General features: G+C 45.0%; 1 protein-coding gene and 1 pseudogene across 2 annotated transcripts in view; one reads left to right on the forward strand and one right to left on the reverse strand.

Annotated features, from left to right (window-relative positions):
* LOC124605346 (collagen alpha-1(XVIII) chain-like) overlaps positions 1 to 27,258 on the forward strand; it is a 650,709-nt gene that overhangs the window by 359,528 nt on the left and 263,923 nt on the right. The gene's annotated exons all lie outside the window — the stretch shown is intronic.
* LOC124608166 lies at positions 15,551 to 15,668 on the reverse strand (annotated as a pseudogene).

Below are 27,258 nucleotides of genomic sequence, written 5' to 3' on the forward strand. Positions count from 1 at the left end.
ACGAAAATCAATCGGAAACGATTCGACCACGTCATCGGTTTCCGCATCAATGAACATGCAAGCAAGTTCGGAAGAATCGAATGCTCTATCCTCAGCAACAGGCAAACGGGACAACGCATCGGCGTTTCCGTGCTTAGCAGTGGACCGATACAAGATATCGTAGCGGTACTGCGAGAGGAAAATAGACCAGCGAATAAATTTCTGCGCCGTACGTGGAGGTACAGGCTTGTTCGAATGAAAAAGCGATATCAAAGGTTTGTGGTCTGTGATGATGGTAAAGTGACGACCATACAAGAAATCATGAAACTTAGTAACACCAAAGACGAGAGCCAAAGCTGCTTTCTCAATCTGTGAATAATTTCTTTGCGCAGACGAGAGCAATTTGGATGCAAAGGCAATAGGGCGATCATGCGATCCATCCTTGTGCGCAAGCACAGCACCGATCCCGAAATCCGACGCATCTACGATCAATAAAAGGGGTTTCTGGGGATCGAATGGCGTAAGGCAAGTATTAGAAAGCAACGCCGATTTCAACTGGCGAAAGGCGCGTTCGCATTCCGTCGTCCAGACGAACGGAACACCTTTACGGCGTAAGCGATGAAGCGGAGCTGAAATGGTAGAGGCATGGGGAACATAGCGATGGTAATAATTCATTTTCCCCAACACACTCTGTAGCTGCTTCAAATTCTGCGGCGAAGGCAAGTCTTGTATGGCACGAAGGTGCTCTGGACTGGGATGTATGCCTTGGGCATTAATTACATGTCCTAGATATGGTAAGTCACGAGCAAAAAACACACATTTGTCCTTCCGCAAGCGAAGACCATTTTGTCGCAAGACCTGAAATAATGTTCGGAGGTTGGCTAAATGTTCTTCTTCCGTCTTTCCGGAGATCACAATATCGTCCAGATAGTTTGCTGCAGTAGGGACCGAGGCACAAACAGTTTGCAGATATTGCAGAAAAAATGCACGGGCGGATGCACACCCGAATGGCAGTCATTTGAATCGGTACAAACCAAGATGCGTGTTAACCACCAAGACGCTGTTTACTGTTCCGTGCAGCTCGCCCGGCGGGCCGGGTAACAGCTGGCGAAGTTGCAAATGATTCCTGAGCAAAGTCAAGTGTGTCTTGCCTATCCAATATGTCTATCACTTGTTGAAGGGAGGGATTGACTAGTTTCAAAATTTGCTCCCGTATACGAACATCAGAAACGTTCTGTGCAATTGCATCACGCACCATAGTATCTGAATAAGGGAGTCCACATTCACACTCAAAAGCACAATCCCTTGTAAGGCCTTGCAAAGTTGCAACCCACTCCCTATTAGTTTGACCGGCCGTACGTTTTGTACGAAAGAACGTATACCTTTTTGCAGCTACATTGACTGATTCCTTGAAATATGCATCTAATGCAGACAAAATTTCGTCGTAGGACAGAGTTGCTACGTCGCGTCGGGGAAACGATTTCACTATCACACGGTAGGTGGACACACCTACACATGCCAACAAAAAAGGCTGCCGCTCGTTACCTTGAATTCTGTAGGCGGCGAGATGGAATCCAAATTGGCGTGACCACTCCGTCCAGCTTTCCATGCCGCATCGAAATGACGAAAAGGCGGTGCAACTGCGTGTTGTGGCTGCGGTAGAGGTGGAGCGGCGGCTGCCGCATCGTTTTGCATTGCACGTTGACCCTGGACGAGCTGTCCAAGGGCATCCAATAAGGCCTGCGTCTGCTGATTCTGCAAGCGATAAAATTCGGACAGTACATCTGGAGATTGTGGCGAAGCCATGACACAATGAATTTAGGCAAGCATAAAGAAAAGACCGTTTTTAGCCTCGTCGCCAATTTTGTAGTGTTGACTCAAGAGCCAACACCGTGTCGCTACAGGAGGCCGAAATGCACGCGTCTAAATACACGCAGACCGGCGTGAGGTCTGGAACAGGACAATGTCTTGAGAATTGCAATAAAGTACGAAAATCTTGTAATACTTAACTTTAATCCACAATCGGTGTACATCGCTCTTGATTGAACATGCTTCATAAAATAATATCAAATGCTATTGCGCCTTGCTAGGTCGTAGCCAATGACTTAGCTGAAGGCTATGCTAACTATCGTCTCGGCAAATGAGAGCGTATTGGTCAGTCAACTGTTGCTAGCTAGCTAGCTACGTCGGCAGTAGAACTGGGGCGAGTGCTAGTACGTCTATCTAGACCTGCCGTGTGGTGGCGCTCGGTCTGCTATCACTGACAATGGCGACACGCGGGTCCGGCGTATACTAATGGACCGCGGCCGATTTAAAGGCTACCACCTAGCAAGTATGGTGTCTGGCGGTGACACCACATAAATGATAAGGATACGTAATGTTAACCGTATTGTTGTACATGGAACACCGATATGTGTAGATATTCTGCGTGTGGTTGTTGAAGAACTGCGTTCTACCAACTGAATAACGTCACGTACTTCATCCACACTCTGTTCATTTACACATTCACATGAGAGGTGTCTCCAGGGCAGTGCTGCAGTCTCACTCTTGAATCTGGTACAGTGCTGTTAGGAGATCACCTACTATGTTTTCTACAAACAGCAGCAGTGCTTCTATTACAAAGTCCGGACACAAGCACCATATCGGCAAACACAGCACTGGCAAACACGTGCGGCATATTTAACAGTAAATAGAACTGACCACAAACCACGATCCCAATGACGCAGTGATGCAGCGTCAAGCACAGTTTCGCAATTTATTCAAAGCAAAAACGACGACCGATAAATAAATCCAGCACGCGAAACTAAAACAAATCTTTGTAACCACCTGTATATTTGTAACCACTACAAATTGGACATAATTTATGTCATATGGAACGTTGTTTTCTAATTAGTCTATACTAAAACCTCATAAAATATTTGCTATTTCTCCTGAAACACATTGCGTATCGTTGAATCTCCTTCTATCGTCTCTCTCGCGCTTTCATCTGCATTTCCCTAGTACCTAATTTACCTCTAGACGTCTCATATGATATGAATTTAACTGTCTCACATTTCTAGCTATCTGCAACATCTTTGGAACAGTAGCCTAAAGAATCTTTTTCTTGTGCCCTTGTTCCGATCACCACAGGGTTAGGATGGTTATTAACGGAGTGGTATCGTTGACGTAAGGAGTGGTCACAAGTTTCCCTTCGCCACCCCGTTACCCCTTGGGAGGGAATGTGTGTACCCCAATTATCTACGTGTAGTGCTATTCACGCCACAGTGAGCGAAAGTTTTCTAATTGTTTGCGAATTGTGTAAATGAGGCGGGTTCGGGTGCCTGCCCAGTATTCACCTGGTGGTATGTAGGAAAACGCCTAAAACCTACACCCAGACCCAGGCTGGCCCGCACACCGACCCTCGTCGTTAATCCGTCCGGAGGATTCTATCAGGTGCCGGCGCATCTCCCCGTCCCGGAAGCGACAGTTTAGCACGCATGTCTCTCGGGGCGTCTTACTAGCCTAAAGAATAAACATTGTATTCAAATTATGTTTCCCTCGGGCGGACAGATAACTTACAAATCGTCTTTCACGTGTTAACTTACCTTCGAACCCATTGGATACTCATAATACTGCGTCATAACTTCAGACCAATCTCCACCATAACCACTTTCCATAAATTAGCACAATCCAATGTGAAACATTAAGGGTTAAAATTTTCTTTGTAATCGTGTACAAATAATTGTGAGTGGCAACTTCAGTGTCGTCAAAACGCTGAGTCTCCTTTGACTTCAGACGGTGATGCGATGCGCCGTCCTCTCCAGTGTTATCGTGCTTTCAGCTGTAGCGCAAGTAACGAGTCTCCAGAAAAAATGATCGTTTGGAATTGTACCTCTTAGGCGGTTGCTAATAAAATTGTATGAAAAAAATCTCGCGCCAGCAACCGTTACGTACAATGCTGGTGTACTTCTACCATTTCCATGACTGTGTTTATGTCCTTGGCACCTCTGATACTTACCAGTTATCATTTGTTTCCTTCAGATATCTGTACGTCTCTCAGTGTGCAGTCTGCACCCGTAGATTCAGTAGGTACCATCAAATATTTGTTGCCATTCTCCAGCTGCAGTAGTTAACCTTTCTCTCTCTGGCTATATCTGTCGTCATCCACTCCTTTCGCCTGCTCTCGCTCTCTCTCTCTTTCTCTCTCTCTCTCTCTCTCTCTCTCTCTCTCTGTCTCTCTCTCCCCTTCTCTAACACACACACACACGCTCAGACTGGTCTTTCTCCCTTCTGCTTATGTTTACCAGATCGTGTATATGTGAATATGCGTGTTTGTGTGTGGAAGGGGGACGGGAGGATTTGTATGTGCCTCTTTGTGAGTGGGTGTGTGCCTCTTTCTTTGTAGGTGTTTATTCGTGGAAGGGTCAGTCTTGTAAGACGGAATATTCGAGGTGCTGCAGCTGTAAGCGACTTGAGATTTTCATCGTGATATCCTTCGACGGTGAAACACTGTACGAAATGTAATATGACTGGCGGATAATGTTTCATCGCAACAGTTTGTAGTAAAACAGACTTGCTTTATCTTCCTACGGTAAACCTGTCCCTTCTAATCACCACCTTATGTAATTTTCGATGAAGTCAGAACCCTACAAAATTTGGCACTAGCTACCGTCAGTTTCCTCTCCTGTGGACTATGAACCGAACGAAGTGGCTCAGAGGTTAGCACACTGTACTCCCATTCGCGAGGATGACGGTTCAAATTCTCGTCTCACCATTCACATTTATATTTTCCCCGATTTCTCTAAGTCGCTTCTGGTAAACGCCGGGGTGGTTACTTTGAAAGGCGACAGCCGATTTCCTTTCCCATCCTTGTAACATTACGTACTTGTTCTCCGTCTCTAGTGACCTCGATGTCGACGGGGCAGTACGTAAACCTGCAACCAGGCATTTTTTTGAAATAGTTATTTATTCATTTCATGAAGCGGTTTTCCAACCTTCTCCGGCTCATTTTCAGATGGTGTGCAAGAAGTTACGTAGCTACTTCAAGCATGCTCCATCTTTTTGTCACAGAGCCAGCACCCAGACTTATGCTTGAAATAGATATGTAACTTCCTTTACGCCATCTGAAGGTGAGGTTGAAAAGCTTCGAAAACTGGTTCATGGAATGAATACATAAATATTTCAAAAAAGTCACTGGTTGCAGTTTCATCTATTTAAATGGAATAAACAGTCACGGGTTGTTAAACATCCGTAACGGATAAACTTAAACTCATTTTCTTCCATCCGTCCTTCCTTCCTTCCTGTACACATTGTGTGCAATTTCTCCAACCTAACAAACATACCGGTTTCTGACACGTGTACTAAGGCTTGAATATCCAAAGTTGCGTACAAAACTATGGCATCTTTTACTAAATTTTGTAGAGTAAATTAGATTCTTCAAGTAGGTTGTCTGCGAACGTGTGCCATTGAACGCTACATCTAGAACCATACTTCGTAAGTTATGTTATAGTGTGGTAGTTCGTTTACTACTTCTTGGGGACGTAAGACGTACGCCGATCGGTAAGTCTTCGCTATAGCATCTACTTTCTCCGATTTTATCGCTATGCCATTTAGTGCGATATATGTGGACGGAAGTAATATAATACTTGACTCTTCTGTGAAAGGATGCAATCTGAACTTTAACGGTAACCGCTCGAACGACTTTCCAGTAACAAAGGCTAGGTGAATTGGACCAGTATCGATCTGAAACTATCGCGCTTTCAAACTAATCCATACCAAAACTCGCCATTTTTTTATTTCCTATCTCTCCTATTAATTACCCTGCCTGACAGGAGTCCCAGATTACAGAGGCAAGGAGATTCTTGTAAACTATCTACTCCGTACATAAGTTAAATATCCTTAGGATTCTCACAACAAATCTCAACCTAGGATCTGTCTTTCCAGAAACAAGTGTGTACCGTTTATAAATACCGTCAGTAGATACCGAATGAAATCCTTAATGCATAGTATTTCTTTGGAGTGACTCCACATACACACTGCAAGGACAAAATGGCAGAGTTTTTCGAAACACCAGAGAAAATGTTCTTGATGACTCTGTAGGTACCGCTCGACAAAAGCAGTGGAGCACCCAGAAGATGACGGTGAAACGAAATGAAACTTTACGGTTCGGGGAGATATATGATGTTATTCCAGTGATTACAATATCGAGTCAAATTCCCAAAGAACTAAACAGTATAAGGCTACTCACGAGCATGACTATGACTCACCTCCGGCCTTGATGCACGTACTGATTCGGTTGGAATAGGTATCATAAAACCGTCGTGTTCTCTTCTGAGCGAGCTGGCCCACAACTGTTCCAGCTGGTCTTTGATATCCTGGATACTGGCGGTGGCACAAACTTGGCTTTTGGAAAAAACGACATTTTGTCTATGGGGTGCGAGATTGATTCTCTTCAAAATCTAGCGCAAAGACGGTGAACAAAATCTAACAAATTTTTATATCTATATAAGACCGGTGTTTTACATTTTATAGCTAGTTTGACAACGCATGAACCTGTGTTCAGTGTATGCCGCCTTTAGGTGTGAACTATACGTATTTCGCATAAATTCAGTTAGATTAGTAATAAGCGTGGTTAAATATTGCACTTATTTTTTAGATTTTAATATAAATTTTCTTTTGTATTGTTTTAGCAGCTGAAGATGGTCATTGTATGGCGGAAACCGGTTATGACTGTGTCATAAACATGTGACTGTGTCTACTAATAAACAAAAAAGTTTTACAAAGGTGCGTGATGGAACACACATTACATCGGAGACTGATATGTTTATCTTAATGGCTAATGGACTATCTCAAGATCGCACAGACAGTTCATAGAGACACGTGCCAAGGGAGGGCGAGCGTTGTCCTGTTGAAAAATGGCACCACAATACTGTCGCTTGTGAGGCAACATACGAGGACACAACATGTCCCTGACGTACCACTGCGCAATCAGATTTCCCTCAGTCACTGGCGCCAAGAGGAACGCAGCTGTGCCTCTTCAAAACACTGGATGAACAAGACTCTCCCAGGTCGCCGCACTCGCCAATGACGGTCATCCAGAGTGGAGCAGAACCGCGATTCATCGCTGAACACAATGCGATACAACTCATCAGCTGTCCAAGCTTCCCCGTGACGCCACCACTCCAAACGCAGCCGTTTGTGTAGTGGTTGCAGCAGCTGCCTACGCGTGGGACGGAAATTCCCTAGTCCGGCACCTGCAACAGGACGACACAGAATTTTGCAGGGAGTCTGTTTCTTGTTCTCGGATGGCAGGCGCAGAGGTTACAGGGCCCACGATGTGCTTGACGCACAATACGGCCTTCCTCCGTTGCGTTGGTCAGACGTAGTCGACCAGAAACTTGACGACGAGTATGCCTCTTTCCTCAGGGTCCCTACACAGTCTAACATGCGATCACTGTCAAGTCCGAATGGGCCACAAATCTGGCTGTTGTATAACAACCAGCCAGAGAAATGGAGGCCCAAAATGCGACCCCTTTCAAATTCTGCCACGTGCTGATAATGCTGTCTCACACGAGTACGAAGAGTCTTCGTGTCCTTCACAATGATCACTCAACATCTGATGCTGTTAACTATCCTTATATACCCTGCCAAACATGGCAGGAATACTAATCGCGTAAGCATTAATGCACTCTTGTGACGGTTATACCTTTCGTGGAGAACTCCAATGATTTACATACTCGTCGATGGTGTGTACGAGTATGAAGTTACGTTGACTATTTTTGTCAGTACATACAGGGAGTTTCTCACAAGAGTCTTCAGGTGCATTTTCTCTGGTGTTTCAGCAGATATTTGTAGCTACGCTTTTGCATTGTGTAGTTGGGAACAGCCCAAATAAATAGTGCCCATCATGTCTTTCATGAGATCCCCAGAGTCAACGGAAAAGAGTAAAAAAAAATTTTAAAGCAGGATTATACGCGCCCGTTCGATAGAGCAGTTCCAGATTACTCTAGTGAGATATTTGTGATATCGATATGTATTTACAGGGACAGTAAAACAGGAAGAATACACAGCACTGCAGCAGCGACAGCACGGTCCTGGCCAACGCTGACTGCTACCGCCAAGCATGCAGCGCCGTTGAGTCGCTGCTGTGTTGCTGTTTATTCTTCGTATTTTACAGTCCCTGTTAATATATATCGATATCACAAATATGGCATTAGAGTGATCTGGGACAGCTCTATCGAATGGGCACGTAAAATTCCGCTTTAAAAATCATTTTGTTTATAATGGGAAACAAACCGACGCTTTCCGTTGACATTGGGCGTCTCATGAAAGATATAATGAGTACTATTTATTTGAGCTGACTCCAGCTACACAGTGCACTTGTGAAATAATAAATATCTACTGAAACAGCAGAGAAAATGCGCCTATATATAGCTTTACACCAATGAGCCAAAACATTGCGACCGCGTGTTTAATAGCGTGTTGTTCCACTTTCCACAGTACAACAGGGATTCTGCTTGGCATGGATTCTACAAGACCTTGACGGGATTCCAGAAGTATGTGGTACCAGACGCCTACGAACAGGTCAATCAATTCCGGCAAATTACGGGATAGTGGTTTACGGGCACACAGCTGGCGCCCAGTAGATGTTCCGCTGGGTACAGATCAGGCACATTTGCTGGGCAAGACATCAATGTGAGTTTACTAAATGCCCTTCAAACCGCTGCAGCGCGATTCTGACCCTGCAACACGGACAATTATCCTGCTGGAACATGTCAACGCCGCCGGCAGAGACTTCAAGCGTGAAGCGATGCAGGTGAACCGCAAAAGTGTTCACGTAGTTCACTCGTGACATGGTGCCTTCGATTAACACCATATATCCCATGGATGCCAAACTCAATGTACCCAATAGAGTAGTTCTGCCCACAGCAACCTGCATCTGTGACGCGGTGCATGTTTCGTGCAGCCATTCACCTGGATGGCGGTTTGTAAGGACCCAACCATCGACCTGGTGTAACAAGAAATGGGATTCATTCGACAGGCGACACGTTTCTATTGATATACGGTGAAAACTCAGTGGTGCTGTGCCCACTGCAGTTGTAACTGATGATGTCGTTAGGAAACACAGGAACACGTGAGGGTCGTGTGACGTGGAGCTCAATGTTCAACAATGGCCTTTGAACGGTCTGCCACGAAACACTTGTGCCTGCACCAGCATTTTGCTCTGACGTCAGATCTGTCTGGTTGGTTGGTTGGTTTGTGGCGGTTCAAGGGATCGGACTATAAAGGCCATCAGTCCCTCTGGTCTGCCTGTCCTGAATTACACAGTGGATGATGCTCCGAACTCTACATTTTACGATGAGAGTTGGTCGTTAATACCATACGGCCTACCATCCTTCAACCACTTTCCACAGGTGCTCACGACAGAAATACGCCAACAGGTGGCCAGCTTCGACGTTTCAGAGATTCACGTTGCCAGCCGTAGGGCCTTAACAGAGTGCGCTTTATCAGAACCGCTTGTATCAGTGGATTTCAGCATTTGCAGCCTGCATCTTCGCTATAACGAGTGCCCATACGTCTCTCTTCCCCTTCTATTCTTTCCTTACTGCATTACTTGCCCGCAACATCAAAATAATGGTTCAAATGGCTCTGAGCACTATGGGACTTAACATCTGAGGTCATCAGTCCCCTAGAACTTAGAACTACCTAACTAACCTAAGGACATCACACACATCCATGCCCGAGGCAGGATTCGAACCTGCGACCGTAGCGGTCGCGCGGTTCCAGACTGTAGCGCCTAGAACCGCGCGGCCACTCCGGTCGGACCCGCAACATCACCAGGAGGCATTCAACCTCGCGGTGGCCAGTTGTCATAATGTTTGGCTCATCAGTGTGTATTGCATATGTTTGCACATGTGTGTGTATGTATTGTAATTTTACATTCATTTTCTGTATATATTCAGACTGGTATACAGTAAATTCGCATTTAAGGTAGTCGATCGTCGAACTCAGGACCTCTATTCCTAGAGGGAGCTTCGGGATAAAGAGGCTAGCGCCACCACACCTGGGCTTAAGTCAAGAATTTTATACGTCATATGACATCTCAAGTATTTCAGAACAAGAGTTGTTCTCTAGTCGACTGCCCTTTTCCTCTAGAAATGCGTTAAGCACTCACTGAATTTTTGTCGATGTAAACTAAAACCCTCGGCCTTTGACCGGCCAAGCCTGAATCGTAAACACTGACACCCAGGACGCCACGGAACTGTTTATGCTAGAGGTGCTCTCTGCCAAAACTACTGTTCGGTAGCTCGGTACACAACATAAATGACGTAGTAAATTGTAGGGTTACCGGTAGTATTGGTACCATAGGTACGCGATTACGCGATAAGTCACACAAACCTGAAGGCTGTAAATTCAACTAAATACTTAGGGATTGCAATTAGAAGTAACCTAAATTGGAACGATCACATAAATAGTGTTGCGGGTAGAGCAAACCAAAGACTACGATTCACTGGCAGAACACTTAGAAGGTGGAACAGATCTACTAAAGAGACTGCTTACACTACGCTTGTCCGCCCTGTTCTGGAGTATTGGTGTGCGGTGTGGGATCCGCATCAGGTGTGACTGACGGATGACATCGAAAAAGTTCAGAGAAGGGCAGCCCGTTTTGTACTATCGCGGAATAGGGGAGATAATGCCACAGACATGATACGTGAACTGGAGTCGAAATCATTAAAACAAAGGCGTTTTTCGTTGCGACGGGATCCTCTCATGAAATTTCGATCACCAGTTTTCTCCTCCGATTGCGAAAACATTCTGTTGGTAGTCACCTACATAGGGAGAAATGATCGTCACGATAAAATAAGAGAAATCAGGGCTCGCACGGGAAAATTTTCCCGCGCGCCGTTCGAGAGTCGAACGGTAGAGAGACAGCTTGAAGGTGGTTCATTGAACACTCTACCAGGCTCTGTATTGTGAATAGCGTAGATGTAGATGAAACATAAATGAATGTGTAAGAGAGAAACTGGCAGCGAACGACTTCTCTCTGTTTATTTGTTTCTTTGTTTTGCACATAAAGCGTACGGCATTCAGTGTTAGTCCAGTGTGTATTTGGAATTCTTAAAGAATATAAAATGTATTTTATAAATAATAATAATTATTTGATAGTCTAACTTCTGCGTTTTTATGTAACCAAAGAAATTACTTCTGATGCAAGTACAATTTACATGCACAAACGTGAAAAATATACGTAATTATTTTTGTTATTTTATTCGCAACAGAACGTGCGTCATCATGATCAACCGCAATAATTTCTTGTTATTATTGATTACTGTGAAAGTTGGTATGAATAACAGAAATATGTTTTATGTAAGTTCGGCGAAGTACTGAAGCAGTTTTATGATGTATTTTTGTTTTGCGGATTTTTTTATTTTACCTTTTTGTTGACGAAATTGCGTTTTCGAGCGCTTTATGATAAATTCATTTATTTTTATTGCAACATCTCTCTGTTTTACGTCACAGATCAACAATTTTCGAACGCAATATGAATCAAACATCGAAAATTTCATTTTTTTTTATAAACAGCATTTGCTTGTACGTAACAAACAGGAGGATAACTATATAGAACAAAACTGTTCTTAATTCATCCAGAGTTTCATACGTCTCATTCAGTTTCTAGACGGCTCACCGATTCAGGTTTTTGGGGGAATCTAGTAAGACACTGACCGCATAGGTAAGCAAAGAGACCATGCTTGATAGGTATGCAACACACCTAAGTACTGGTAATGCGTGTGTGGCATTAAAACTCGCCAAAGCTAAAACTACCGTAGTTTACACTTGCTTACGATGGTCTACGGTAGTGTACGGTTGTTTTACATCTCCAGTTTAAGCGCAGCCGTCCTACCAGCCTGAGAAGGGCGCAGCACTCTCGTTAACGCTGCCTGCAGCGCAAGGTCACTTGGAGGCTGCACCGCCAGCGACGCGGAATGTAAGTGGGCTGCAAAACAGAGCGCAGTGGGTGCACGCCGTAACGGCTACTGATTGCAGGCGAATCTGAGCCGGTTTCTGCTTCCTGCAGCTGCGGATGCTGCCGGGCCGGCCGATATAGCCCGGGGTGAGTCAGGCCGCTTCCTAGTCGCAGCTTCGTTTCCGACGCCCACCTCCCAGCCGTCGTCCGACTGCGCGCAGGACCGCGCCGTGCGTAGGCCGCGCCTCCAGATGGAAAACCAGTCGCCGGGCACGCCACGGCAGCCGGTGGGCGAGCGGCAGCACGATAAGTCCGGGCACTCAAGTTCACGGATTACGCCTGCCCACGCTGCGTTACTTCCGACGCGAACACCGTGGGCATTCACGTGGCGCGGCAACTCGCACGTGTTCCGCGCTACTGTTGGGCGTAGGTGTCTGACAGGCAAGGAGAACCGACATACACTTCCCAATACTGCGTGGCTCGTCCTATAATTCCTTAACGCACAACATTTAGACACGACTGTTTTTAGAATGAGATTTCAACTCTGCAGCGGAGTGTGCGCTGATATGAAACTTCCTGGCAGATTAAAACTGTGTGCCGGACCGAGACTCGAAATCGGGACCTTTGCCATCCACCGGCAAGTGCTCTACCAACTGAGCTACCCAAGCACGACTCACGCCCCGTCATCACAGCCTTACTTCTGCCAGTATCTCGTCTCCTACCTTCCAAATTTTACAAAAGCTTTCCTGCGAACCCTGCAGAACTAGCACTCCTGAAAGAAAGGATATTCTGGAAACATCCTCCAGGTTGTGGCTAAGCCATGTCTCCGCAATATCCTTTCTTTCAGGAGTGCTAGTTCCGCAGGGTTCGCAGGAGAGCTTCTGTAAAGTTTGGAAGGTAGCAGACGAGATACTGGCAGAAGTAAGGCTGTGAGGACGGGCCGTGAGTCGTGCTAGGGTAGCTCAGTTGGTAGAGCACTTGCCCGCGAAAGACAAAGGTCCCGAGTTCCAGTCTCGGTCCGGCACACAGTTTTAATCTGCCAGGAAGTTTCATATCAGCGCACACTCCGCTGCACAGTGAAAATCTCATTCTGAAAACATCGCCCAGGCTGTGGCTAAGCCACGTCTCCGCAATATCCTTTCTTTCAGGAGTGCTAGTTCCGCAGGGTTCGCAGGAGAGCTTCTGTAAAGTTTGGAAGGTAGCAGACGAGATACTGGCAGAAGTAATGCTGTGAGGACGGGCCGTGAGTCGTGCTTCGGTAGCTCAGTTGGTAGAGCACATGCCCGCGAAAGACAAAGGTCCCGAGTTCGAGTCTCGGTCCGGCACACAGTTTTAATCTGCCAGGAAGTTACACGATTGTTTTTATTCTTCTCAGCAGCATTAATACAGCTTGTCCCAACGTCTGTGGCCATACAGTTATACACTGAGGTGACAGAAGCCATGGGATACTATCACGGTATAAGTGTATACATATATGTGTGAGGGCACTTATCACGGGATAATTATATATTTTTATTTTTATAATTTTATTTTTTATGATTTTGGTTGGGGTGGCTTTAAATATTGTGGGCTAGCATGAGACTTTTAATTAACATATACCGCGATAACACTCGTACGGACATCGGCTGCCTGGAGGTACTTACGATATAATATTTTTTACTCTCTTTCAAATTCTTAAGGTGGCAGGGGTAAAATACAGGGAGCGAAAGGCTATTTACAATTTGTACAGAAACCAGATGGCAGTTATAAGAGTTTTGGGACATGAAAGGGAAGCAGTGGTTGGGAAGGGAGTGAGACAGGGTTGTAGCCTATCCCCGATGTTATTCAATCTGTATATCGAGCAAGCAGTAAAGGAAACAAAAGAAAAGTTCGGAGTACGTATTAAAATCCATGGAGAAGAAATAAAAACTTTAAGGTTCGCCGATGACATTGTAATTCTGTCAGAGACAGCAAAGGACTTGGAAGAGCAGTTGAACGGAATGGACAGTGTCTTGAAGGGAGGATATAAGATGAACATCAACAAAAGCAAAACGAGGAAAATGGAATGTAGTCTAATTAAGTCGGGTGATGCTACGGGAATTAGATAAGGAAATGAGACACTTATAGTAGTAAAGAAGTTTTGCTATTTGGGGAGCAAAATAACTGATGATGGTCGAAGTAGAGAGGATATAAAATGTAGACTGGCAATGGCAAGGAAAGCGTTTCTGAAGAAGAGAAATTTGTTAACATCGAGTATAGATTTAAGTGTCAGGAAGTCGTTTCTGAAAGTATTTGTATGGAGTGTAGCCATGTATGAAAGTGAAACATGGACGCCGGCCGGGGTGGCCGAGCGGTTCTAGGCACTACAGTCTGGAAACGCGCAACCGCTACGGTCGCAGGTTCGAATCCTGCCTCGGGCATGGATGTGTGTGATGTCCTTAGGTTAGTTAGGTTTAAGTAGGTCTAAGTTCTAGGGGACGGATGACCTCAGCAGTAAAGTCCCATAGTCCTCAGAGCCATTTGAACCATTTGAAACATGAACGATAAATAATTTAGACAAGAAGAGAGTAGAAGCTTTCGAAATGTGGTGCTACAGAAGAATGCTGAAAATTAGATGGGTAGATCACATAATTAATGAGGAGGTATTGAAGAATTGGGGAGAAGTTTGTGGCACAACTTGACTAGAAGAACGGATCGGTTGGTAGGACATGTTCTGAGGCATCAAGGGACCACCAATTTAGTATTGGAGGGCAGCGTGGAGGGTAAAAATCGTAGAGGGAGACCAAGAAATGAATGCACTAAGAAGATTCAGAAGGATGTAGGCTGCAGTAGGTACTGGGAGATGAAGAAGCTTGCACAGGATAGAGTAGCATGGAGAGCTGCATCAAACCAGTCTCAGGACTGAAGACCACACAACAACAAACACAACGCGCGACTCCCCGCCTTCTAATAAATAGTTTGCGTGAGCGCTGCTATTTAGAAAAGAAAATATGCATATTCTTATGCACACTGTAATTATTAATATGGGTCTCAGGGGCTACTGGTTATTTATGTACCAAACTACACAAAGATTAACTGAGATGTTGCGGAATGTAATGATTTTCAATATTTGTTTATTATTTGCAAGGCAAAACTGGAGAGAATCTCATCTGCCGTTTGGCGGCCAAAATGAAACATCCTGTACTCATTCAGTGCTGTGGATTTTAGTAAATGAAATTTATCCCTACGCTTTTTAACTTTGAAATTAATGAAATATCAAAATTGAGAAGTCTCTCTCATTTACATTTAACATTATGACATGAAAATTTCATTTAGTAATACAGTCAGCCTAATGGCCGACTAAATCCTGCTTGGGGAGATTAACTCCCTGCACTACGAAGTTCTCTAAAAATTTTGTTAATTATAATTAATGGTTGCGGTCATGAGAGGTGACAACTAAGTCAATAATACACTCCGTCTTCAGGCCACGAGTGACCTACCGGGACCATCCCACCGCCGTGTCATCCTCGGTGGAGGATGCGGATAGGAGGGGCGTGGGGTCAGCACACCGCTCTCCCGGTCGTAAGATGGTATTCTTGACCGAAGCCGCTACTATTCGGTCGAGTAGCTCCTCAATTGTCATCACGAGGCTGAGTGCACCCCGAAAAATGGCAACAGCGCATGGCAGCCTGGATGGTCACCCATCCAAGTGCCGACCACGCCCGACAGCGCTCAACTTCGGTGATCTCACGGGAACCGGTGTATCCACTGCGGCAAGGCCGTTGCCGAATCAATAATACACACTTTCTAATAACAATTATAAGTATATTTTACTAAATTACAACCAAACTTATATTAAATATTATCCAGCGCTACAATGGCGGCCTAACTCTAGACGAAACAAGAAAAGGAGAGCTTTCAGTAAAGCAATAGTCTCTGGTCATGTTCATTTTCATTACAAAGATAAAAAAAAATGTTCTTTTATTTTCAAATCACATCGCTGTTTGTGATTTTTGGTGGTATTGTTTAACTTTTTAAATCTTTCTTATACATCGCGCACACGTACACAGTCTTGACATAATTTATAATTCACAAGTCACACAACAAAAACTTTCTTTCCCTTTGTCCAAATGTCCATTTATGTGACGTACCGTCACAATACGTCTGCAGCAAAACGACGTGGCACGGACTCAGCAAGTCGCTGGAAGTCCTCTGCAGAAATATTAGGCCATGCTGTGTCCATAGTTGCCCAGAACTGAGAAAGTGTTGCCGATGCGGGACGTTGTGCATGAATTCACCTCTCGATTATGTCCCATAAATATTCGATGGGATTCATGTCGAGCTGTCTGGGTGGTCAAATCTTTCACTCGAATTGTCCAGAATGTTCTTCAAACCAATCTCGAACAGTTGTGACCCGGTGACGTAACGCTTTTTTTGGGAACACTAAGTCTATGAATGGCTGCAAACGGCGAACATACCGATTTTCGACGAATCATCGGTTTCAGTTGGACCAGAGGACAGAGTTCATTCCGGGTAAACAAAGCCCACACCATTATGGTGCCACCGACAACTTACACTGTGCCTTGTTGACAACTTGGGTCCATGGCTTCGTGTGATAGGCCCCACACTCGAACCCTACCATCAGCTCTTATCAACTGATATCGGTACTCATCTGACCAGCCCACTGTTTTCCAGTCGTCGAGTGTTCAACTAATATGGTCAAGAGCCCAGGAGAGGCGCTACAGGCGATGTCGTGCTGTTAGCAAATTTCGCCGCACTGTTAACAGATGTGTTCGTTGTACGTCCCAAATTGATTCCTGCGGTTATTTCATTCAGTGTTGCTTGTCTATTAGCAGAGACAACTCTACGCAGACCATGCCTCTCTCGTTCATTAAGTGAAGGCTGTCGGCCACTGCGTTGTCCGTGGTGAGAAGTAACGCCTGAAATTTGGTATTCTCCAAATATTGGTTCTCATAATATTAAACTCCCTAACGATTTTCGAAATGGAATGTCCCATGCGTCTAGTTCCAACTAACATTCCGCCTTAAAAATCTGTTAATTCCCATAATGCGGCCATAATCACATCGGAAACCTTTTCGAATCACCTGAGTAAAAACGACAGCTCCGCACTGCCCTTTTATACCTTGTGTGTGCAATGCTACCGCCATCTCTATATGTGCATATCACTATCCTATGGCTTTTGTCACGGCAGAGCAATTCTCAGCATTGCCATACCATCAAAACAATATAAATAATGGCCGTCAACCTCGATTTGACACGTGAGACAGCGTAAACTTCACTTCTCAGAAGTCAATAGTTAGACGCCCTGTAGCAATCCAGCTACTCTGGGATCCTGTCAGTGGACTGGAATATGTTCACCGTCAACAGATCAATGCACCTCCTCTAACTGGCTACTTGCAACTCTTGCCGATAATCACTATAATTGTCCGCCCCCGGTAGCTGAGTGGTCAGCGAGACAGAATGTCAATCCTAAAGGGCCCGGGTTCTATTCCCGGCTGGGACGGAGATTTTCTCCTGTCAGGGACTTGGTGTTGTGTTGTCCTAATCATCATTCCATCACCATCGACTCACAAGTCTCCGAAGTGGCGTCAAATCGAAAGACTTGCACCCGGCGAACGGCCTACCCAACGGGAGGCCCAATTCATACAAGATTTACATATCACTATAATTTGCAATTTTCCACGGAAACAAATGAAATATATCTGTATGAATTAACGCTAGCCAAGTCCGTCACTTTTACCCCTACCTATTTCCAGCTAGCTAATGTCTCCACCCTCTCTTCTGAGGGCTCTTTTGACTGACCAACTGCCGCACGGGATTAGCCGAGCGGTCTTAGGCGCTGCAGTCATGGACTGTGCGACTGATCCCGGCGCAGGATCGAGTCCTCTCTCGGGCATGGGTGTGTGTGTTTGTCCTTAGGATAATTTAGGTTAAGTAGTGTGTATGCTTAAGGACTGATGACCTTAGCAGTTAAGTCCCATAAGATTTCACACACATTTGAACATTTTGACTGAGCAGCCCCGTGATCACTAATCCGCAACGCTTGTCGAGGAAAACAGTGACGTGCCCTAAAGAATTCCACGCCCACACCAGGAAACACACTTCAGATTCTCTTACTGCTCCAAATTACTTATTTGATCACCGAGGATAACCTACACCCGACTTCTGATATACACAGTGAAAACCACCACCTCTGGCCCACAGTGCACCCACTTTTCCAGTTCACGAGAACTGCTGGCTCTCCCCGATTTTGCAAAATTCCAGACTGGTCCACGAAATTATTTAACCTTAGGCGTTTCAGCCAGCCAGTAGTAGAATATATAAGCCTTCTTTCGACATTCCCTGCTCCCATATGTACAGCTTCTGTAAGGAGCTGCTTTCCGGCAGGTGCTTCAGAAATTGCTCTGCCAAGTGTGTAGGAGACACCGACCGTAATGTAGAAATGCTGGCAATTAAAATCTACTTATTCCGCTCCGACCACCACCCATTTAGTTGGGTCAGGGAAAATCCTCCTGACTCCTGCAGCCGGTAACCCTGTGAGGCGAGAACAAAACATGCGTATCACATGTGAGTATCTCGGAAATTATATGACACAATTTGAAGGTGAGATTATTAGTACAGAAAGGCGTCGTCTACATGGGTACACATGTATTCATGTATTCAACAACCTATCATAACACATTAAATGTCACGTAGATACTACGGTGCAGTGTAAGACGGAATTAAATGATTCTCTTTTGGGCGACTCCTTCTACGGCACCGAAAATTATCTTCCAGAGACTCTTAAATTCAAAGTTTTAATTTTCGTAATCTAGATTAGCACTGTAACACACAAATGTAATGTCATTATTATGTGCTATAATGAAATAAAATGTGCTTCTCTGACTTCCTGCCACACCCCTAAGACTATTCTCCATGAAGTCAATGGAACATGACAAATAAAATGCAAAGTTTCCCAAACTGTGATCTCGGAATGCCGGTGTTCCGCGAGCAGTGAGCAAGTGCTGTACGAAAAATCATTAATAAAATGCTTTCTTCCTCGACGTTCTGACGGCACTAATTTTTTTTTTAATTTTATGATTGCTTCAGTTTTATTTGTATGGATGAGGCAACATACTTACTTAATGTATTCAAAACGCTGCGCATACCTCGGGTTCTATTGACGATAAAAAGGTAGAGTCAAGTGTTTTGGATACTCTTGGGATAGGGACCATTTGGATAAGCAACAGCCGGCCGCTGTGACCGAGCGGTTCTGGGCGCTTCAGTCTGGAACTGCGAGACCGCTACGGTCAGAGGTTCGAATCCTGCCTCGGGCATGGATGTGTGTGATGTCCTTAGGTCAGTTAAGTTTAAGTAGTTCTAAGTTCTAGGGGACTGATGACCTCAGATGTTAAGCTCCGTAGTGCTCATAGCCATTTGAACCATTTTCAATAAGCAACAGAAGGATGTCAGTAGTGTCAATATCCCACGGTATAAGGTCAAAGTATGAATGTTACACAATTCCTCCTGCTCAGGCAAATGGAGCAAATCGGTTGGTTCTTTTTGCATTTGATTTAGTATACGGTGAGCTTGATGGGACATATGGAGGCACCATTAGTTAATGGGTACTTCCTCGGAAAACGCAGGCGAGATTTCCAAGACGGCTACGCACAGCAAACTGCTCAGATTTTTAAGCTGTATTTCTAAGATCCCGATCTCGAACAGCCTTGAAAATTTGCTTGATAGCTTCATCCGTTTCCAAGAAACAAAGGTTCAATGTTTCCCTACTTCTACACGAAAAATCCCGTATGAGGCGAAATCTAAATAATAAATAACGGCAGAAAATTCCGCGAATTTTAATGGTTTATTCTCAGCGCATTTATCTAGAAGAACCATGTCCCCGTTTTCAAAACTGGTTATCCATTATCGAGAAACACCCAAAAAACTTGCTTTTTGGGTACCAAAATCCAGCCGCGGATTCCGAGACGGCTATGTACAACAAATGGCTGTAATTTTTATGATATATTTCTATGATCCCGATCTCGAATAACCTCGAAAATTTTCTTCATGTCTTTATCACTCCGGAGATACAGAGGTTCGAAGTTACCCTACTTGTACATGTAACATAAGCACTTAAAATCTGGTGTGAAGCGAAAACGTACTATATAAATCGACGTAATACGCAGAAATATGATGTAAAGTGTCTCTGTTATTATGTGGGATCTCCATGTTGTAGTAAGGAAGCACATGCAAAATTGTTTTGCACGTCTGAGGTGTAAAAATAGTTCTGAGTTATTTCAGTTTTACATAACTGAACTATCTAAATTTTATGACTACGTAGTGTCTGTTCTTCCGAACATGTACAAAGAACAGACACAGCATGGAATCCGCAGATGATATACATTATGTAAACTGAAGATGAAGGGGGAGAAAGGAACGGAAAGGGAAGGAACTATTGATGTCAGCTGCTTCGGGACTTAATGCAGAATCAGCAGACTAGTGAAAATGTATGCTGGATCGGGATTCGAACCCAGGATCTACTGCGTGCCGGTAGTCCGTGAAACTGCGATGAACACTGCGTCCGGATGACGGAGTGGTAAACGCAACTGCCTAGTAAACAGGAGATTCCAAGTTCAAATCCCGATCTTGTACACATTTTCACTCGTCGCCGCTGTTTCCGCATGAAGTCCCGATACAGCTGACATCAGTCGCTTCTTTCCTTACCTTTCTCCCCCCACCACGTTCAGTTTACATCGGACTAATACATTTCTTTTCATATGGGTTAGATGCCCTGGTGCAGCAGGGAAAGGAAGGGAACCAGCGGAAAAATGCTCCTATCGGATCACAAAAATGTTAAGATGTTCCTGTGTATTTAAAAGACTCCAACTGAAAAGTGAGGTACCAACTGCCTTATTCTTACTTCCTTAGCGCGTCTAAAATTTTCCCAAAAACTTTCCCAAAAATTTTGTCGTGCTAACATATTCCAACTTTGTTATGCTGAGAGATTAAAGACAGTTGCAGTGGCAAAGAAATGGAAAAATAATAAATACTGGAAGATAGTAGACAGTGGTTGTGTTATAGGGAGAGTGAAGGAGACAGTGGCAGTGTGAGAGGAAAAGAAGGACGCAGTGGCAGTGGAACGTAGCTGACAGTGACAGAGCAGTGCTAGGAAAAGGGTGAAGGAGATTTTGCGAAGTGGGGTGGGGCGACAAATAAAGAGAAAGTTCAAATGTTCAAATGTGTGTGAAATCTTATGGGACTTAACTGCTAAGGTCATCAGTCCCTAAGCTTACACACTACTTAACCTAAAGTTAAAGGACAAACACATACACACCCATGCCCGAGGGAGGACTCGAACCTCCGCCGGGATAAAGAGAAAGTGGAAGTGGGTGAGAGCCAGTGATACTGAAAGACGAAGTATACGACAATGACAACGAGGAAGACGCAGACAGTGAGAGTGAGAAGAGGCACCAGCAGTAGAAAGGAAGGAATAAGGCAGTAGCAGTAAGAGAGAGCAAGAGGGAAACTGTACTAGTATGACAGAACTTAGGGGACTGTGGCTGTGAGACAGAAGACAGTGACAGGTACACACAAAGAGATAAAGCGAATGAGTTGGGCTGAATGAGTGAGTGAGAAAGGGCAACTGGGAGTGGTTGGGCATGAGTGACGTATAGCGATGGACTACTGTCTGTGAATGAGTTAGGTTTAGGGGAGCTTGTGGGAGTTTGAGGTGAGCAGCATACCAAAATTTTTGGGAAAATTTTTAAAGCTGCTGAGAAAGGTAAAATGAGGCAGCTGGTACCCCACATTTCAATCAGAGTCTTTTAAATAAACATGAACATACTCGCATTTTTTGTGCTCCGATAGGAGTAGTTTTCCGCTGCTTATGTGTTATATTTAAATAAAATAAAATGAACATACACACATCTGTACGTCCTTCCACATCCCAGAGGCCACTCTCCGAGAAGTCAATGGAATGCGACTAATCTGATGCAGGGTTTCCCAGACTGTTTTCACGGAATGCAAGTGTTCCACGGGAGGCAAGTTCTCTGCGAAAAACCGTTAATAACATTGCTTCTTTTTCTAAAGTTTGATGACACTACTTTTTAAAAAAAATTCTATGGTTTCTGTGCTATTAGTTACGATTTAAAAAAGAACTAATGACTTGATGAAGTAAGTTTTTCTCTTTTTTAGGCCTAAGTACCTCTGTTGGTAAAATGGCTCTGAGCACTATGGGACGTAACTGCTGAGGTCATCAGTCCCCTAGAACTTAGAACTACTTAAACCTAACCAACCTAAGGACATGCTCAGTTGGTAAAAACGGAACCCTTTTATTATCAGTTTGTTGTCTGCCTATCTGTCTGTCCGACTGTTAAAAACTGTTTTTCTCAAGAACTGATGGATGTATCATGTTGAAATTTATATCACATTTATGGTCTCTTGGCGATGTAAAACACTGAAGCTCCGATGTCGGTGCATTCAACAGATCCGGCCATTTATGTCGCATATTTTAATACTCACAAACTCACTCGTCAAAACCTGTACGGCACTTTCCATCGGTCTAGAATCATGAAATTTGGCGAGAAGGAAGGTTTCACAGTACAACCAAATGAAATAAATCCTAAAACATAATTCTGTAATTACATCACACGAAAAAAAAGTATTTCTTTTGCCATTTGTAATCCGACATCAAAACTGAAATTACAACAATCAGTAGTTTTGCATTCAGGCAAACTGATAAAAGTCAATCGCCGAATTTATTGCTCATTTGACGCGTTTCGGAATTTACGCATCATTGGAGATCCAGGAGCGATTACTGCATGTAAATATGGCGTGTCAATTTGCATGTAAAACAAACGTTCGCAGACTAGTCATATTTACATGCAGTAATGGCTCCTGGATATGACAGATAAATTCCGAAAAGCGTCCTACGTGCAGTAAAGTTATTCCTTGACTTTTGCCATTGCGACCGAGTAAGCCTGAATGGAGAACTGCTGGTTATTATAATAATGGCCGCCTGTCTCGTGCACGATTTTGTCACATTTATAACACTGAAATTAAAGCATTTTAGAAAATCTTGAAAACCCTGTGGCTGATATCTTCCTAGTATCACTGTCGATAACAGGCAATAATAGTCAAGATTCGCGACTGTCGAAATAGATGAACTGTCTATTTGTGCTGGCGTAATGCCGGCCCTGGTGGCCGAGCGGTTCTAGGCGCTACAGTCTGGAACCGCGCGACCGCTACGGTCGCAGGTTCGAATCGTGCCTCGGGCATCGATGTGTGTGATGTCCTTGGGTTGGTTAGGTTTAAGTAGTTCTAAGTTCTAGGGGACTGATGATCTCAGAAGTTAAGTCCCATAGTGCTCAGAGCCATTTGCTGGCGTGAGCTGTCGCCAGCACACCGGTCGGTAAACATGAAGCGAACATCGATAGTAGGCGTTGGATCAAGGGCGCCTATCACGAGAGAAGCCAGAGACACACCGACAAGCAACGAACCTCCACAGCACGTACAATCGCATCAAAGTATTGGCACAGTTACATTTTAGTGATTGTAGGTTAAACGAAACATATATTTCAGAACAGAACCCAGACTCGTGCCACCTTACATTACATAGGTTACAAATATGTCCTAATCAGCTGTCCGTAAAGTAATATACAGTCTTATGAAAATAAACATCGCTCTTCTGCATCCAAAAACGTATTGGCACACGCGTATGAATCGGACAGTGTGTTCATTGATGTTCACCTTCTAATAGATAGTGTGCACCCCTTTAGCATCTATAACAGCATGTAAACGCCTAGTAATGCTTTGTATTAAATTCCGGGTGATGTCAGGGGTAATTTTCGACCATTCGTCCAGGAGGACTTTCTCCAAGTCGTGTTTACCGGACGGACGCCTTTTTATGACTTCTGTGTCAAGATGAGCCCACAGGTTCTCAATGGGGTTCAAATCAGGGCTCTGAGGGGGTGTTGGACCCATTCTGGGGGAATTGTACAGTAACCACTTCCATGTTTTCATGGCGGTACGTTTTGGGTCGTTCTCTTGCTGGAAATGAAACACCCCAGTAAGGCCCAATAACTGTGCACTAGGGAGTAAATTACCTCGCAACACGTCGATGTATCTCATATGATCCATTGTATCGTGGATTACAGCTAGATTTCCAACGCCGGACGCCGCCATACAGCCCCATACCATGATACCGCCCCCCGACGTGTTTGACTGTGGGATGCATGTGTCTGATGTCGAGGTGCGTATTCGGCTTGCGCCAAACTTTCTTTCTTGCATCAAATCCGAACACATTGAACTTCGATTCGTTGCTAAATATCACAGTGTTCGAAAACTTCATCGGCTTGCTGACGTAGTCCTTGGCAAACTGCAGGCGTTTCTGCCGGTTAATTTCCGATATGTATGCTTTTTCCTGGGAGAACGTCCATGCATGTCAGCCTCATTCAACACATTTCGTTTAGTTTGAACACTAACCGTCTTGTCGGACGTTGTCTGAACAACCTCAGCAATAGTTGCTGCACTTGCAGCAGGTTCCTTCCGAGCAAGTGCGATGATACGGCGACGCTCTCGGGTTGTAAGCACTTTTGGAAGTCCAGGACGACACTTATTTACTGTTGTTCCAGTCTCTTTATATTTATGAATGATGGCTCGTACCGTGGTGTAGCTAACAGACACCTCTGCTCCGATTTGTCGATAGCTTCTCCCTTGTGAATGGAGCAATACCACTCTCTCACGCAACGCCACTGAATGTTCCATCTTCTTCGGCTCCATGTTGACTACTATTGCGCAATGCAGCAACATACTAGCGAGTGGGCCGGCAACAACACGCAGTGCCTATTGCGTCAGCAGATGGCGTTCCGGTACCTGAAAACGCAGCAATATACCGAGAAGCCAGGCTCTGAGCCAATACATTGTGTGTGCAGAGGAGATATATGTTTGCCCTTAACACTGCATTTCTTTGTTAATGGTAGGCACTGTGGGCAGAATTGTAATGTCTGGTATGTGAGGTAGCACGTATATGTGCTGTGTACCGGAAGGTGCGGCGTTTGTAACCAGCAACAATAAATACGCACATGTGCCAATAATTTTTGGTGCGATTGTGTTTAGGCCACCTCCGCTGACCAGAGGGCATGACTGACTTACTCTTCCAGTTGGCGTCTGTCAGTTTACTCGGAGGCTACGACAGTACATAGCTACACATAAGTGACTGTAGTGGGACTTGTACACTACTGGCCATTAAAATTGCTACACCACGAAGATGACGTGTTACAGAAGCGAAATTTAACCGACAGGAAGAAGATGTTGTGATATGCAAATGATTAGCTTTTCAGAGCATTCACACAAGGTTGGCGCCGCTGGCGACACCCAGAACGTGCTGGCATGAGGAAAGTTTCCAACCGATTTCTCACACACAAACAGCAGTTGACCGGCGTTGCCTGGTGAAACATTGTTGTGATGCCTCGTGTAAGGAGGAGAAATGCGTACCATCACGTTTCCGACTTTGATAAAGGTCGGATTGTAGCCTATCGCGATTGTGGTTTATCGTATCGTGACATTGCTGCTCGCGTTGGTCGAGATCCAATGACTGTTAGCAGAATGTGGAATAGGTGGGTTCAGGAGGGTAATACGGAACGCCGTGCTGGGTCCCAACGGCCTCGTATCACTAGTAGTCGAGATGACAGGCATGTTATCCGCATGGTTGTAACGGATCGTGCAGCCACGTCTCGATCCCTGAGTCAACAGATGGGGACGTTTGCAAGCCACCAACCATCTGCACGAATAGTTCGACGACGTTTGCAGCAGCATGGACTATCAGCTCGGAGACCATGGCTGCGGTTACCCTTGACGCTGCATCACAGACAGCAGCGCCTGCGATGGTGTACTCATCGACAAACATGGGTTCACGAATGGATGAATCCAGGTTCTGTTTACAGCATCATCATGGTCGCATCCGTGTTTGGCGACATCCCGGTGAACGGACATTGGAAGCGTGTGTTCGTCATCACCGTACTGGCGTATCACCCACCGTGATGGTATTGGGTGCTACTGGTTACACGTGTCGGTCACCTCTTGTTCGCATTGACGGCACTTTGAACAGTGGACGTTACATTTCAGATGTGTTACGACCCGTGGCTCTGCCCTTCATTTGATCCCTGCGAAACCCTACATTTCAGCAGGATAATGCACGACCGCATGTTGCAGGTCCTGTACGGGCCTTTCTGGATACAGAAAATGTTCGACTGATGCCCTGGCCAGCACATTCTCCAGATCTCTCACCAAGTGAAAACGTCTGGTCAAAGGTGGCCGAGCAACTGGCTCGTCACAGTACGCCAGTCACTACTCTTGATGAACTGTGGTATCGTGTTGAAGCTGAATGGGCAGCTGTACCTGTACACACCATCAAAGCTCTGTTTGACTCAATGCTCAGGCGTATCAATGCCAGAGGTGGCTATTCTGGGTACTGATTTCTCAGGATCTATGCACCCAAATTTCTTGAAAATGTAATCACATGTCAGCTCTAGTATAATATATTTGTCGAATGAATACCCGTTTATCATCTGCACTTCTTCTTAGTGTAGCAATTTTAATGGCCACTAGTGTAGTTCTCCAGCAATGATACTAAAGTTTATAATATCAAGATTACCGATATTGTCTGCAAGAGGACTTTTTTCTGAGGAGCTTATACCACAGCACACAGACTCTATTCAAGTTAAGTACATGTTCATGTAAATAAAGAATCGTATTAATCCTCGTGTGCATTTGTGTTGAAGAAAGAGGGTATTAGCCACGCCTAACAACATCTTCTCCGTTCCTTCTTTGCGGTACAGGACTCTACAACAGCGATGAGGATACTACACTATCTACATAATTTTGTACGGAACTCTCAGTACGCGAGTCTACTCACACCTGGGATTTAATTTTAAAATGTTAGTAATCTTCAAAACAAACTCCATGTACCAGGATCGTCAAAGCGTGCCGTCAGAGGAAACGCTTGGCAGCCCGTGATGTCAGGTACTGCAGCGCCGCAGGTGCGACGCCCTCCGCTGCCCGGGCTGCGGGCGCGCGCGGTGATTCACGCGGGCGGGCCAGTGCCGCCCCGGCGGGCTCGCACACGCGGCCCGTGGCGCCAGGCGCTGCCATTGGCCCTCGGGCACGCCGCCTACCGCCGCGCCGCGCGGCGCTTGTTTATGCCCCTATTCTTAGCAGCTCACCGGGCTAAAAGGGTCCCTCCCATGTCTGTTTCCCCTCTTGTTCCGGCGTTAATTTATCTCCCGACCGTCGACAAATTTGTCCAGCATCTGAACGTCCGTCTTGTCCAGCGTGCTACGTTAAATCTGTGTGAACCCAGCGTTAGAATTTACGGTTTC

The sequence above is a fragment of the Schistocerca americana genome, chromosome 3, assembly GCF_021461395.2.
Source record: "Schistocerca americana isolate TAMUIC-IGC-003095 chromosome 3, iqSchAmer2.1, whole genome shotgun sequence".
In the NCBI taxonomy this organism is placed as follows: domain Eukaryota; kingdom Metazoa; phylum Arthropoda; class Insecta; order Orthoptera; family Acrididae; genus Schistocerca; species Schistocerca americana.